A 16,172-nucleotide genomic window follows, 5' to 3' on the forward strand; every position below is an offset into this window, starting at 1 on the left:
CTCTTGCTCACAACTTTCATGCCAGTAGCTCACAAAGGAGAATTTTTGCTCACAAGACTCCACAGCTTAGAGGGAACATTGGTGGGGAGTGTTAACTTTCTGTGGAGAAAGTTCTAAGCATGTTCAAAGCAGTTTTGGATTTCCAACTTCTCTGACCAAGGGAGCTCTGACTCTCGAAAGCTTAGACCCCCCAAAATCGTGTCGTCTCTAAGGTGCCACTGGACTTCCAATCTAGCTGTTCGCATTTTCCCTGTGATTGCTGGCATCCACATTGAAGTTACCAGTTGGTCCTCACATGCCATTATTGCTTACCCCTCACTGCCACTGTATCAACACGTGCAGCGTGCGTACAAAAAATGAAAAATGCCCCAAATAGCAACCTACATATTTTATTTATTTATTTATTTATAAATTCGATTTCTAAACCGCCCTCCCCTGTACTAGGGGCTCAGGGAGGTGTACAACATTCAGGAGATACCATCATAGCATTTAACACAAGGTTACACAGCATTTAACACAAGATTAAAACAATAAGACAGGTACAGTACAGATACAATGATCCTTCCCGATAGCTATCGCAGCAGTTCCAACCCAGAATGTTTTTTATATAGAAAGGACAAATCTTCCAAAGTGACCTGAACAGAAGCCAGAACACAGCTCAAGAATCCCCGTGCTCAGAAGAAAACATGCCTGGGCTAAAAGTCCTAGAAGACGTGAAGCAGTAAGAATGCGCAAGTAACTTCTGGAACGCGATGCCACTAGATGGGATGATGGCCAGCAGTTTAAAAACTGATTAGACCTATTAATGGAGGAGCAGTCTGTCAGCGGATGGTTAGCTGCGGTAGCTCTGCAGAACCTCCATGGTCAGAGGCAGCTTATCTCTGAACACTGAATGGGAGGGGCAGATAACAGGAGACGACCAGCCGTGTCTTGAATGGGAGTGCCCAAAAGCCACTGGCCTGCCATTGGATTAGTTGGAGGCTATATGTTCTTACTGAAGAGCAGCATGCCTCTGAGCATGTGCAAAATGCATTTTGAAATCCCTGAAAAGAACCACATGACACCCCACCCTGGGACTGGGATGTGGGGCTTTTCACATCAGCAGGGTTATGAGAAATTAACAGCTGGAGCCACGCTAACCTTTCTGGGCACCCGCCCAGCTCCCCACCTTCTTCCCACCCTGGGTCTGGGTGCCCCCCAGAAGGCAAAATGTGCCACACCCAATCCTGCCAGCCCCTCTGATTCCTCCTCTCCAGGCCCCAAGACGGCTCACCTGTCAGGTGCGCCTGTCTCTCTCCGTCCTGCTGGACAAGGTGACCCAGGATGAGGGCTATGAAGCATCCTGGCGTCTTGTGCATATATACGAGGCACCAAGGTCACCGCCCAGCCTGGCTGCTGGGGCGGGTGGAATTACCAAGAAAGGAAGGGTAGGTTACCAGAGAGGAGGGGAAAGGGAGAAGAAGACACGGGCAGGCGAGAAAGAGGAGGAGGGAAGCAAGCCGAGAGAGGGCCCCGGTCTCTGAGAAATCCACGCGGGGCTGATGCCTTCTGTGCCAGTCCCTGCAGGGAAGAGAGTCGTTGAACAAGAGACGTGAGCAAACAGTTTCACAATTAGGAAATGACTCTCAGCCTCCGAACATGAGAAAGATCACGTTCAGGTTTCTCCGAGGCACTCCTGGCTGTTAGACATCTTAGGCTTCGGTGAGGACCTTTAGATGCCACTGCTTCAGAGCGGTGAGCTTCAGGGTCCCGTCTTCTGACCCACGGATGCTTCTGTCAGAGCAGGCAAGCGGTTCTGGGCTTCCGGTTGGCTGCTCTTTTTGGCCTCTGTATCAGAACCCCACTCTTAATCTTTCCTAGATGCCCCAAGCTCCTTTGCCTCTCCGCCCACCCCTCAAGAAGCCTCCGGAGCTTCTAAATTGCCTGCTAAATCTCTGCTTGCGAGACAGCTGTGAGAGGCACAGGAGCCCTGTGGGGGTGGTGAGCTGGCAAGTGTTTCCCTTTTTGCCTGTTCCGTGTCCAGCTTCTTGTGCCTCATGGGGCAAATCTGAAAACTTCATCCCTCATGGAAGAGGAAGAAGAACCAGAAACACCACCACCACCACCACCACCACCACCACCACCACCACCACCTGGGGGCCCTGCTTCCACACCTCCAGTGAGTTGCTAACTGGCCCCCCCAAAACCTGTGCTCCTTCTCTGCCTTTGAACAGTGGCTTTGATCTGCAGAGATCAGCGGGTGACGTTTTCGGAAGAATTTTTACCTCAGAGCTGCAGATCAAAGTGCTGACAGACGTTAAGGCGGGTGGGGCCATAAAACAGTGGCAACCGGGCATCCAGCTCCGCCCTCCTCCCCTCCCCCTCAGGTGGGGTGGCACTGGGGGACTACTGGCCGCCTGGCAGCCAAACACTGGGTGCTCTTGGCCCTTCGTGGAGCCCGGGCGAGAAATGGTGGTCTTTCCTAGTGCCCATTAACAGGTCCCTGTGCCCATTTCGTTTCCCTCCACCCAAGCTCTCCTACACTAAACTAGGGCTGCCCATCCTCTCTGCTTTGTGGGCGACCTATGCTTCTAATAGGCAGAAATTCAGCAGGTGAAGCTACATGCCACATGCCAGAGACAAACTGTTGCATTGCTGCCTGTGGGGCAGCTGTTGAAAGTAGATGGAGGAACCCTTTGGGGGGGGGAGCAATATCCTGGCTCCTCCCCCACTTCTTTTCCCAGCAGCAGTGGAACCCCTAACTCGGGGTAGGGTTCCCAGCCTCCAGGTGGCAACTGGAGATCTCCTGCTATTACAGCCAATCTCCAGATGACCAAGATGAGTTCCCCTGGAGAAAACAAGCTGCTTTGGAGGGTGGACTCTATGGCCTTGTACCTTGCTGAGGTCCCTCCCCTCCCCAAACTGTACTCTCCAGAGGCTCCACCTCCAAAATCTCCAGGTATTTCCCAATCCCGAGCTGGCAACCCTACTTGGGTGTCAGGCCTGCCTCCCCCCACCACCACCACCTTCACCCTGCGTTGCAGTTTAAGGAGTGTTCAGACTGAAAGTGAAAAGGTGCCTCTTGCAGCCGACAAACAGGCCTCTGGCCCACTTGTGGGTTGCTGCTTTGTCATCCCCAGGGCCGGCTCACTCACTAGGCGAACTAGGCGATCGCCTAGAGCGGGCCGGCCCTTAGGGGCGCCAAGCTGCACCCGCCCCGTACTCTGGGAGTTTCTTGATTATTGGTGTTTTTCATTTGTGTGTTTCATTCTTCCTAAAATGCATTTATTTTTGAAAATTGGTGGGTGCATGGGGGGGGGTGGTGCCAGAAGGGATCCTTGCCTAGGGTGCAAAATAAGCTGGGGCTGGCCCTGGTCATCCCCAGAAACTTCCTTTCCTGTCGTCAGATTCAGGGGAACTGGTTGTGTCAGGGACACGTGGACAGACCAGCTTGACCCAGCGCCCCCCTTCTCAGGCTTTCCTTTTCCATCAACGACTGTTCAGACTTTTTCTATCACGTCAGAGATCAGATTCCTGGGAGAAAACGGCTACTTTTTGGGAGGGTGGACTGTATAGTATGATGCACTTCCCCTTCCCAAACCCCACTGTCCTGGAATTTCCCAGCCCAGAGATGGTAACTGAAGCTCAGAATCTGGGAAGACTGGGCCTGAACCCACCCTCCCCGGTTTTATTCCCACTTGTGGGGGGCGGTAGAGTAAATGGATTAGGGGTGGCTGGGTGGGAGGACTCCCAAGCTCTTGAAATCAAGGCTGGAAGGCAGGACTTTTAGCTGCGGGAGGGGGTGAGGAAGTCAAATGTGGGGGGCAGGATAGGACTTCTTTGGTAGGGGAAGGAAGCTCTGGGGGGAAGCCAGGTGGGAGTCAGGACTTCCATCAGTGGGGGTGGGTGTCGGAGTGGCCGGGGGTGGTGGTGTCGCTCTCCAGGCCTTCCCTCTGTACCCACACATGCATACGTTTTGGCTGTAGTGGGCGTGGGCAACTCTGAAGCCAGCCAGAACTCCATTCCTGCGCGTTCCTGCCCAAAAATAGCCCTGCATTTATATAAACAAAAGGTTATTATTTGTATGTGTTTCAGAATACTGTTGGTGAACATTCCAAGTTCTTCCTGTAGCCAACCTTTCCCAAGATGGCTGATATGGTTATGACAATATTTAGAATTCATGTAGGATGTTCATCTTGGTGTCAAAATATGTGTTTTTGAGGTCAATAAAGCCAAATGCACTATTATATTAATTGCAGAGGTAGCCGTTTTTCCTGCAGCCACCATTTTGCAAGATGGCGGATCTTTTTTTCATATTTTTGTAGCCTGTTCATATTGGTGTCAAACTGTATGTTTTTTGGGTCAATAAAACCAAATAAACTAATTCTTTTGTAAAAACAAAATAAAGCACTAGTTTTTAACATTTATAACTTGGGGGGGGTAATAAATCCAGATAAATGGTTATTTTTAAAAAATGTTGGTAATATCGGGGCATAATGTAGCAGGAGAAGTTATGATGAAAACTCCTAAACGTACAGAAAATGATTTATTCTGCTGCTTTAAATAACAGTAAACAAAACATTAGAGTGCTTTTTTTGTCAGTGTGATATTTATAATACTTCCTTATCTGTTACTCTTATTTTTCAACAAAAGTTAGGGCCCTGATACAGCAAGTAATTTTCTATGCAACATTTTTACAGTTCTTTTGACACATGGAGAAAAGAGTAAAAAGTAGTCCAGCCTTCTGCAGCTAAAGTCTGCTTGTCAGGTTTAATTGTTTTATTACCTTCAGCTACTGTACGGAGAACAGCTTCCTTCAGAAGACTGATATCGCTGGCTTTTGTAACAGGATCTGCATGTTCTCAAAGTTCTTCGGAGCTGAGCGGACTGTGGCATAAACAGGTCACAGAGGATGGAATTACTGGAAGGCATCCAACTCTTTTTACTTGAACTGATTTTGGGGGAACTGGAGCACGGAATCCTCCCCGTGAAGGTAGCACACATCCTCTTCTGCTGTTGGCACAACAGACCTTGTAAGTGCCACGAGAAACTCTGTATTGTTTGCTGTGCACGTTGCTGCACGGGTCAGCTGGAGCCCGACTTGCTCAGCTACCTGAAATGCTTCTGGGAGGCATGGCGATATGATAGGCTTCAAGGGATTACCCACAACTTGACATGGAAGCAGGACTGGAGTCAGCATCCCCTGAGGCGGGGCATCTGGCGAGGCCCACTGCCACTGATGCCCACCCCCAGGCCTCCTCTGCTGCCTGCCTGTGCGTCCCCCCCCACTTGCCTGTAAGTGCTCCACCTCCTGTGCTCCTGGCTATGGGGGGGGGCTGCTCAGCGTCACCAGGGAAGAGCACACAGACAGTCACAATAGGAGTGTTGAATTGACTGGATAGCGGGCAGATGCACCTACTTGATTCATAGATATAATGAGCTCTTTACGTTTGCACTTGCTGTAGATGCTGCGGGCAGAAGAGATTGGACTTATACCCCACCCTTCACTACCCGAAGGAGTCTCAGAGCGGCTTACAATCCCTTTTCCTTCCCCTCCCCACAACAGAGGTAGGTGGGGCTGAGAAAGCCCTCTCAAGAACTGTCCTTGAGAGAACAGCTCTGAGAGAACTTATGACTGACCCAAGGTCACACCAGCAGCTGCATGTGGAGAAGCAGGGAATCAAACCCGGTTCTCCCAGATTAGAGTCCGCACTTGTAACCACTACACCAAACACACAGTCGTGTGTTTTGCCTGAAAAGACATTTGGACAGGTAACAATAACTTCAGTCATCCAAAATTCAGATGATGCCCCAAAGCAATCCTAAGAGTCACGCATACCAGTTCATAGAATCATAGAGTTGGAAGGGGCCATACAGACCATCTAGTCCAACCCCCTGCCCAATGCAGGACCAGCCTAGAGCATCTCTAACAAATATTCGTCCAGCCTCTTCTTGGAAGCTGTCAGTGAAGGGGAGCTCACCACCTCTCTAGGCAGCTGATTCCACCTTTGAATCACTCTGACTGTGAAAAAGTTTTTCCTAATATCCAGCCGATACCTTTCTGCATGTAATTCAAACCCGTTGCTTTGGGTCCTGTCCTTGCCCTCCTCCGAATGACAGCCTTTCAAATATTTAAAGAGAGCAATCATGTCCCCCCTCAGTCTCCTCTTCTCCAAACTCAACATTCCCAAGGGCCTCAGCCTTTCCTTGTAGGGTCTTTCCTCGTAGGGCTGTCTCCAGACCCCTGATCATCCCCATCGCTCTCTTCTGCACCCTCTTGATTTTGTCCACATCCTTTTTGAAGTGAGGCCTCCAGAACTGCACACAGTACTCAAGGTGCAGCCTGACCAAGGCAGTATACAGAGGCAGTTATTGCAAATGGGATGGTCGCTGAGGACAAGGTTATTGTTGTTGTTCAGTCGCACAGTCGAGTCTGACTCTTCACGACCCCATGGACCAGATCACGCTAGGCCTTCCTGTCTTCCCCCGTCCTCTGAAGTTTGCTCAACTTCATGTTCGTTGCATCTATGACACTGTCTAACCATCTCATCCTTTGCCGTCCCCATCTTCTTTGACCTTCAATCTTTCCCAGCATCAGGGTCTTCTCCAGTGAGTGCTCCCTTCTCATTTGGTGGCCAAAGTATTTGAGCTTCAGGTGCAGTACAATACTTGAATAATAAGAAGGACGAGGTTCAGGAAATCAGTAGCAGTACCGAGGAGGCGGATCATTGTATGGTTCCCCTTGCAAACTGGGCAACTGAGTATGGCGCAAAGCGTGTGGTGATACTATCTAGTGATACAGACGTTGCAGGGCTACTGCTGAGGTACATGCTTGCCTTCTGCATCAAAGGTTTAGACAAGATTTGGGTCAGATTCGGGTGTGGAGGAAAACGACATTTCATTCCTTTACATCATCTTCTCACCAAGCTTGGACCGGATGTATGCAGCGTTATAGCAGGAACTCCTTTGCATGTTAGGCCACACACCCCTAATGTAGCCAATCCTAATGAATTTCTGCTGTTGGGTGTGGCCTATTATGCTAATGAGTTCCTGCTGGGCGTGGCCAACTCGGGAGCCAGCCGGAACGCCGTTTCTGTGTGTTCCTGCCCAAAAATAATCATCAGCACTGGACCCTTTGGACAACAGGTAGGAGGCTGCAGGTCGGCAGCCAGGTGGGACTATTCGGGGCTCTGCTGTGAAAGCTTTTTAAAGAGAAATTACAGCCAAAGAGTGGTGGGGTAAGGAGATTGCAGGGATCTGGGCTTATTTATTTATTTTATTGTAAAATCCAAGCCCCACCGAAAAAAAATTGCTCCATAAGCCACAAAATCCTGGCTACAGGCCTGGGAGGAGGAGGTGGACAGGCATTTGATACCAGGAAAGTGTCTCGGACCCATATTGGAGAAACTACTGACATGACATGTAGTTGTAAAGCTTGCAAATCTAATGCATTCAGGTGCAAGAAGGCTGAACTACTTTGTTTTCTTTTCTGCAAGTGTCAAAAGAACTGTAAAAATGTTGCATAGGAAATTGCTTTTTGCATCAGGACTGTAACGTTTGTAAAATAATAAGAGTTTAACTAATAAGTCAGCATTATAAATATCACACTGACAAACAAGCACTCTATTTTTTTTACTGTTATTTAAGGCAGCAGAATAAATAATTTTCTGTATGTTTAGGAATTATCACCTTAACAATTCTCCTGCTACATTATGTCCCAAATATTACAAACATTTTAAAATAACTGTTTCTCTGGATTTATTACACCCCCCCCAATATTATTTACCTTACAAAAATACTTTCCTGGCGGTTACAGAAAAAATGTCTGTCTCTACAACTAATATAGCAGTGCAGGGGTCATTTTGTAGAAAAAGAGCTAGGGGAACTCATTAGCATCTCATTAGCATATGCCACACCCCCTGACATCACCGGAAGTGTGACATAAATACTTGCAGAGTCAACCCTGCTTAGCTTCCAAGATCTGCAGTTCTTGAGCTGATGGGGACCTCTGGACAACCTGGACAGGTGGCACGCTAGTCTTAGTGGACTATACCTCCCCTCAAAAAAAAACAGTGCTTTTTAAAAAGTATGATGGCCAATGAGGGGCCTGGCGGTGGACCTGCAAGGCTGGCGGGAGTGCTAGGAAGCCCCACGAAGGCCCTCCCTGGCCCCAGGCAGGCAGGGGTGGGGAGAGGCGGGGAGGAAGCAACTTACCCTCCCTCTTCTCCTGCCTCCTCCTGGCTGAATGAGGGCCGGAAGCGGGGTGGCCGGAAGCAGTGGGCGGGACTTCGTCATGTGCCCCGTCTCCCGCACCTCACCCGGGGGAACTGCGATCCCCCGCGATTCCCCCGAATCTACCTGTGTAGTAGTGTATTTGGCTTTACTGACCTGAAAAACATATATTTTTACACCATTTTAAGTATCGAGATAACCATATCCGCCATCTTGGAAAATGGCAGCTACAGGGGGAAAATATCCCAAAATTGAAATGTCTACCCAAGAAAAGTTTTAAAGCAATAGTATCCTGAAACACACACAAACAATAAAGTTATTTGCACTTTTTTTTGGCAAAGTTCTCAGACTAAACTACCCAGGGTATAAAAAAACACTGAGTAGCCTAAAGTGATATTAATAAAACAGCCCCGCTCCATTTTATCCTCACAACAATCCTGTTTGGTGGGTACGGCTGAGAAAGTGTGACTGGCCCAAGGTCACCCAAGGTCACCCAGTGAGCTTCCATGGCACAAGTGGGGATTTGAACCTGGGTCCGACACTCTTAATAGGTTTGCCAGCTCTGGGTCAGAAAATACCTGGCGATTTGGAAGGAAGAGCTGATGGGGACCTCTTGTTTGGGGGAGGGGCTTCAATTTTCTCCAGGGGAACTGAGCTCTGTTGCCTGGAACTGAGTTTCAGTCCTGGGAGATCTTCAGCCATGACTCTCAACCACTTCTCTAGAAAGGGGAAGGAAGCTATCGAGGGAGCCCAGCCTAGAGGTTGAGATGCCCAGTGGTGGGAGGGGCTGGGGTCAAATGTGGGGCAGGATAGGACTTCTCTGGAAGGGGAGTGAGGAAGGGGAGTGAGGAAGCTTTCGAGGGAGCCCAGCACCCACCATCTATAGGGGGTGGTGGCCCAGCCTAGAGGTTGATGCCCAGTGATGGGAGGTGCTGGGGTCAAATGTGGGGCAGGACAGGACTTCTCTGGAAGGGGAGTGAGGAAGCTTTGGGGTGATGAATCAGTATTTTCAGACGTGCCGGAGGCCATCAGGCCAGTTGTGCTGGGGGAGGGGCATGGGATGTGAACGCAGACTCCCGGGTTCCCTATAAAGGGGCGTGTGTGTGTACTTAGGGTGGGCATAGAGGAGCAGGTGGGGCAGAGAGGGAGCAAGAACAGGAGCAGCGCAGGCTTGGCTTGAAGATGGGGCTGCCAGCAGAAAGGGGACAATTGAACAAACCACTGCCAAATTGCTCCTCTCAGGCTAGGAGAAAGGTTTCTGGGTCATAGTGTATGACTTCCATCATGCAGTCTTGCGCCATGGCACCTACCGGTTTGTTTTGTTAATGTATTTCGTCACCTGGTCCGTTCATGGCCCCTCCCATGAGATTAAGAAATTTAACAGTAGTTTGTCTAACCTTTACGATTGCTCCGGTCTCGAAAGCGGAGAAACTAGGTCAGCCATGTGCGTGAACCCATGCGGCTGCCTGATGCTGTGCCTATCAAGGTTGGTATTGTCTGCTCTGACTGGCGGTGGCTCTGCCGGGCCCTCAGGCGGGAGCAGGGGTCATTTCGTAGAAAAAGAGCTAGGGGAACTCATTAGCATAACTCATTAGCATATGCCACACCCCCTGACATCAGGGGCCCGGCGGTGGACCTGCAAGGCCAGCGGGAGTGTGAGGAAGCCCCGCGAATGCCCTCCCTGGCCCCAGGCAGGCAGGGGTGGGGAGAGGCGGGGAGGAAGCAACTTACCCTCCCTCTTCTCCTGCCTCCTCCTGGCTGAATGAGGGCTGGAAGTGGGGCGGCCGGAAGCAGGGGGCGGGGCTTCGTCATGTGCCCAACCCCCCTGCACCTCACCCGGGGGAACTGCGTTCCCCCACGTTCCCCCCCGAAATGACCTCTGGCCGGGAGGTCTCTCCCGTCACTGGCTGCCTGGTCTCTGTGGGGGTGGCCATGGTTTCCGGCAGGGTCTCTGCTTTGCGATGCAGAAAATCCTAGGTTCTGTCCCCAGCATCCCTTTATAAAAACAACAAGTTGGGAAATTCCTGGAGGTTTAAGAGAGCAGGCTGAGGTGGGCGGGGTTAGTAGGCTTCCCAAGTCCCCCCGGGGGGCAGGGAAACCCCCGCCCCAGAGACCCGTTCCCCGCCGCCGGTGGATCGGGCCCCAGGGGGAACTCCACCCCCATGTGCACATCACCCGGAAGTGAGGTGGGTACTCTGGGCACACTGGGGGCAGGGCCACAGTCATCCGAGAGAAAACTCTATGGTTTTCCCTCGGATGGTCCTGGCCCTGCCTCCAGTGTGCCCGGCGTACCCGCGTCACTTCCGGGTGATGTGGATGTGGCGCGCGCGCTTTCTCCAGACACCGGCCGGGAGTCCCCCACTGCGGTAAGTTTCTGACTTGGCAACCCTAGGGGTTAGGGGATCCACCCTAGAGATGTGAAGGCCTGGGGGGGGAAATGGAAAAATTCGGGAAAAAATGGTTTTTTTCCGTTTTTTTCCTGAAGCCTTTTTGCTTTTTTCCGAAAAATTGGAAAAATTGAAAAAAGAAAGGAAAAAAATTGATTATGGAACGTTTTATTTTAACATGATGAATAAAATATTTTAAGACAAGGTGTTCAAATATTTTCCAAATCATTTCTAAAATATATATATATGGTATCAGATTGATCTAATTTCTGTGCACTGAGGACAAGCAAGTCCTAGGTTACAAACTGAACTCTCCAATGTAAGAACAAGATGCATTTCTTCCTTTAGGAGGTGCGCTCGTCAGAAGAAAATAAAAAAGTTTCAGTTTTGTTTTTGCATGTGGTTGGGTATTCTGTTTGTAATAATTGTTTGGATACACTATATTTTTAATATGCTAGTTGTGATAATTTCATGCCAAGTAAAAATGCCCATTGTCGTATTTTATGTTCCTAAAGTAACAGAATGACTTTCAATCTAGAAAAGACAAAAGAAATGCTAATGTAGCATCTTTTCAATTTTTTCCGAAAATTTCCGTTTCCCCCCCGGAAAAAAATGGGTTTTTTTCTGAGCTTCAAAATTTCCGGAAATTTTACATCTCTACTCCACCCTCCAAAGCAGCCACTTTGCCCAGGGAAAAATATGTGATGCTGAAGCTTGTAGCAAGTAAGGATCCACACCCTAATGAGCTATTGATAAAAGCTGTTTCGAAACTCTCTTTTCAAAGAGCTAATGATCCTTTTCTTCAAAGCTGATTATCCTTAATTTTCACAGGTAATAAGTTACATTAATGACAGAACACAACTGCCTCCAGATTTCAGTTCTTCATCCCTGATGTGTGCTGGCTCAGTGTGTAGATCTTTACTTGCTACCGACTTCATCACCCTGATGAAGTTGGGAGGAAGCGAACTTTCTTACATGGCTGGAAAATACTTTGGAAAGTTTTCCTGTGTCATATTTTGAAGAGTTTGGAATGGACACCTTAGAAACTGAATTTTGTTGTATATGTAATATACAATATGTAATATATGTAATTTATATGTATTATAATATATGTTGTTGTATATGTATTATATCTAATTTACACTTATTATATTTGGGATAAAGCACACTTATAACCTTTATAATTTTTTACATATTTTTTCACGGTATAACCTTGTTTAAGTTAACTATTTATAGCCGTGTTCCCTGTTTATGTAGCCGTGTTCCCTGTTTATGTAGCCATACCTGGAGGCTGGCAGTTTTAAATTGGGATTAAATAAGTGTTTGTTTGTGGAGACTACTGTAACTATTGTAGCAGAATGGGGCCACCCACTAAGGAGAGGGAGGTTTCTAGTTGAGAAATAGCAACCTGCCCATGGGGGAAACTGCTGTAAAGGGCAGAGATCAGAAACAATCTCAGGAGTCAACAACGTGTTTAAAAAGGAAATTGAGGACTGGTTGCATGCCCAGACATGGGGGTACTGAGTGACGGTGCCAGCAGCAGGAGGATTTTATGGAAACCAATGTCATGGGAGTGCTGCCTATTGGGCAAAGGGAAGCCCGTACTCCTGGCACTCAGGATACAGGAAGAAACCCTGGCAGGGGACAGGGAAACCAAGGTTTTCCCCCAGTTTTCTCAACCTGCTTGTGATTTGGTTTTCTTTCTTTCTTTTGTTTGGTGAGTCAGCCAAAGAGCCCTGAGGCAAAGAGAGAGAAAGAGAGAGAGGCAAAGTGTTGCCTTCCTGTGCAGCAACTTGGGGGTGGAAATCCGTTTAAGTTCCTCTTGCCAAGCCTGAACTTCATCAGATGAGGAAACAAATACAGGTAGCTGCCAATCTGCTCAAATGACGACAGAAAAAGCACCCTCTGAGAACATCTTATGCAACCTCCGCTACTCGTTGACACAACATCTTTCTGTCTTCTCAACTGCTTTGGGCACTGAGGCACGAATGGTGGCCATGGTAGAGTTGCCCATGAGCCCCCCAGTGTATTGGTGAGGAAGCAGGGTCCTGCCTGTCCATGCCTATGTGTGTGGGGGAGAGTCATATTTGCCTGTGGGTGACACATATAACATCTCATGCACTTAGGCCCCTGTCCAGCAGACGTTTCTGGTCCTATGTAGACACAGCTGTTATGCAAACATTACATCTAGTGGGCCCACGAGGGGAACACGTATACCTGGCGCGCAGGATCCAGGGCTTCCACTGCCAAACCAGTCCCCAGAGGATAAAGATGAGAAAGCAGGATCTCTGGCCTCGGTCCCATGTTTTATGTTAGGCCGATACTTCTTGAGATTGTTCCACTCGATAAACTTGACTGAGAGCTATATTTCTGGAAAACGGGTGTTTTGTTGTGTTTGCTCTCATTTGGGGACGATCTCCCTTCCTCTCCCTGCATATCTGCATTCAGCTGAATATGTTTTGTACTGAAGGTCTTTATACTGTTTACTGTCCGTTGTAGAGCAGGTAAATGAGTGATGCCTCTGCCTCCAGCTGAGACCAGATCCCCAAGAGGTTGCCTAGTTCACCTGGGGGTCGGGACCCAAAAGTGGGTCACAGCTGTAGGATTGCCAGCTCTAGGCTGAGAAAATCCCTGGATATTTGGGGGTGGAGCCTGGGGAGGGTAGTGGGAGGGGCCTCGGCAGGTGATGCACCAGTTTGGTGTCGTGGTTAGGAGCGGCGGACTCTAATCTGGAGAACCGGGTTTGATTTCCCCACTCCTCATGCAGCCAGCTGGGTGACCATGGATCAGTCACTGTTCTCTCAAGAGCAGTTCTCTCAGAGCTCTCGCAGCCCCACCTATGTCACTGGGTGCCTGCTGTGGGGAGAGGAAGGGAAGGGGATTGTAAGCTGCCCTGAGATTCTGAGTGAAGGTAAAGGTAAAGGTTTCCCTTGCTCGAAAGCCAGTCGAATCCGACTCTAGGGTTTATTTTATTTATTTATTTTTCACATTTATACCCTGCCCTCCCAAATGGGCTCAGGGCAGTGCTCATCTCCATTTCCAAGCCGAAGAGCCAGCGCTGTCCGAAGATGTTTCTGTGGTCATGTGGCCAGCATGACTAAATGCCGAGGAGCACAGAATGCTGTTACTTTCCCACCAAAGCAGTACCTGTTTATCTACTTGCAATCTCTTGCTTTGGAACTGCTAGGTTGGCGGGAACAGAGATGGGAGCTCACTCCGTCATGCGGCACTCGGGTCTCGTACTGCTGAAACACCGACCTTCCGGTCTGCAGTTCAGTGTCTTAACCACTGAGCCACCGCAGCCCCCTCTGAGTGAAGGGTGGGGTATAAATCCAACTCTTCTCCTTTTTCATAGAGTCCACCCAGCAAAGCAGGCATTTTCTCCAGGGGGACTGATGGCTGTCATCTGGAAATAAATTGTAATTCTGGGAGATCTCCAGGCCCCACCAGGAGGCTGGCAACCATAGTCGCAGCCCAGCCCTCCCTAATGGCCACTTCTGCCCTTTCTTTCCTCTTCGCCAGCTTCTCACATGCTCATCTCCCCCCGCCTCTTTGTGACAGTAATGAGGGAGGCAAAGTCGCCTGGCAACTAGTAACTTCATGGTAGTAGCTGAAAGAAGGGAGGAAGGCTGGGGGGTGTTGGGGTTAACTGGTGTGGTTAAGTCCAGGTCCCACTAGTTAGCAGAGGGCTTGAAATAAACCTACAAACGCAGGAGCATCTCTTCACCTGGTTACTCAGTTTACAAAGCTTAACAGAGAAATACTTCTCTCTTTATTTGAGAAGTACACTTTTTGGATTTGAAAGAGTAGGGACAGGACAGAGTACTAACTAACTAGCTAAGGATGGAAGCAGATGGTAAGAGGCTCATCTGCCTCACGGTGCCAAGAGAGGGCAGCATGTCATCCCTCTTGGTGTGTACGGAGAGATGGGGGAGCGTCCTCTGAGTGAACGGAAGGAAGGAAATTGTCCCTGAGAACACAATCTACATTTCAAAGGGGATAGTGGCAGAAGAGAACACAGGAAGGCAAGGTCAGTGTGCCTATCTAGCTGTCTCCTCTCTCTTCCCACTTGCTTCTGGAGGTCTGAGGCAGGGGACAACGCCTTCGCTTCCAACAGAGAGGAGGTGGGAGCTGTTCAGCATGCCCAGGAAATACCAGCGGAGGATAGGAAGAGGTGTGTGGGTGCCTGGGCTTTCTCTTGGTGCTGCTGCTTCAGCAGCCAAACCCCCTTGCTCAGCCTCCTGCAGTTCCTGACTTTCCTCTACCTGCTGTGGGAGGGGTACTGCCCCAAGCCCCTTGCCGTCACCCTCTTCACTGCCATCCGCCATCAGGGGTCATTTCGTAGAAAAAGAGGTGCAGGAGCTCATTAGCATATCTCATTAGCGTAACTTATTTGCATATGCCACACACCCTGACATCACCGGAAGTGTGTCAGAAGGCAACACCCTTGGATGTTTTGGATTGCTAGCTATTGGGGGGGACGGGGACGTGCAGATCTTTCCTCACAGAGGAGGGGAGAGTTTGTACCTGAATAAAACTTGGTCTTAAAGGTGCCACTGGACTGTTTTGGACTGGGGGGCTGGGGGGGCTCTGCAGCTTACCTGGCTGCTTCTTGCTCTGACTGAGGGCTGCTGGGAGCAGGGGGTGGGGCTCATTGCATGTGCCCGCCCCCCGGGCTCTTTACTGCCAGAGCTCCGCTCCTGTGCGCTCCTGCAGGAAATGACCCGTCCGCCATCTTCATGTATCTCCTCAACTCAGCTCCCCACAAATGAACCACCTCGGGAGGTGGTGGGCTCTCCAACTTTGGAGGTTTTTAAACAGAGGCTAGATGGCCATCTGACAGCAATGCTGATTCTGTGAACTGAGGCAGATCATGAAAAGGAGGGCAGGAAGGGTTGCATCACCGCTTAGTTCTCATGTCCCTTTCTTACACGCCCAGGGAAATGCTGATTGCCACCTTGGGGTCAGGAAGCAATTTTCTCCAGGCCAGTTTGGCTGGAGATCCTGGAGGTTTCTTTTGCCATTTTCTGGGCATGGAACAGGGGTCACTGGGTGTGTGGGGGGGAGGTAGTTGTGAATTTCCTGCAGTGTGCGGGGGTTGGGCTAGATGTCCCTGGAGGTCCCTTCCAACTCTATGATTCTAAGTGCACCTCCTCACACTCCAGTTCTGGACCAGCTGGCAGAAGAGGAGATGAACTCCCACTTGCTAGGGGTTCATGGGGGCAGCTGCACCCTTTGTGTGATGTTTGTTGGTTTCTCAAAAATATCTGGTTGGGCACAATAGAAAATGGAATGCTGGAACAGATGGGTGTCAAGGTCATAGTCTGCCTAGGGCACCAAAAAACCTTGGGCCAGCCTGGATGGGTCCCTATATGATGTAAATTTGGACTTGTAGGTCACCGTATCAAAAAGCTTGAGAACCACTGGCCTAGTTAACCCAGGTTGGTCCCTGAAAAAGGGATGGCCTCTAAGGAACGGCCCCAAAGGAGACAAATGTCCTTCACTTCCAGCATCCTTAACTTTGATTCAACAGCCCCTTATGTCACACTGTGAGCAGGCCTGCGTGCTCCAGTA

At 49.6% G+C, this 16,172-nt stretch overlaps 1 protein-coding gene across 2 annotated transcripts in view; it reads right to left on the reverse strand.

Moving 5' to 3' along the window:
• LOC107106211 (carbonic anhydrase 4-like) overlaps nucleotides 1-1,318 on the reverse strand; it is a 17,561-nt gene extending 16,243 nt beyond the window's left edge. Inside the window, exon 1 of one of the 2 annotated variants that reach the window (XM_015406322.1) lies at nucleotides 1,274-1,318. The gene's annotated coding sequence lies outside the window, so the exon portion shown is untranslated. The remainder of the gene's footprint in view (nucleotides 1-1,273) is intronic. The other variant, XM_015406321.1, reaches the window with a different exon arrangement.
• Between the last annotated feature and the right edge of the window lie 14,854 nt (nucleotides 1,319-16,172).

The sequence above is a fragment of the Gekko japonicus genome, unplaced genomic scaffold (assembly GCF_001447785.1).
Source record: "Gekko japonicus isolate JY-2015 unplaced genomic scaffold, Gekko_japonicus_V1.1 scaffold2016, whole genome shotgun sequence".
Taxonomy (NCBI): Eukaryota; Metazoa; Chordata; class Lepidosauria; order Squamata; family Gekkonidae; genus Gekko; species Gekko japonicus.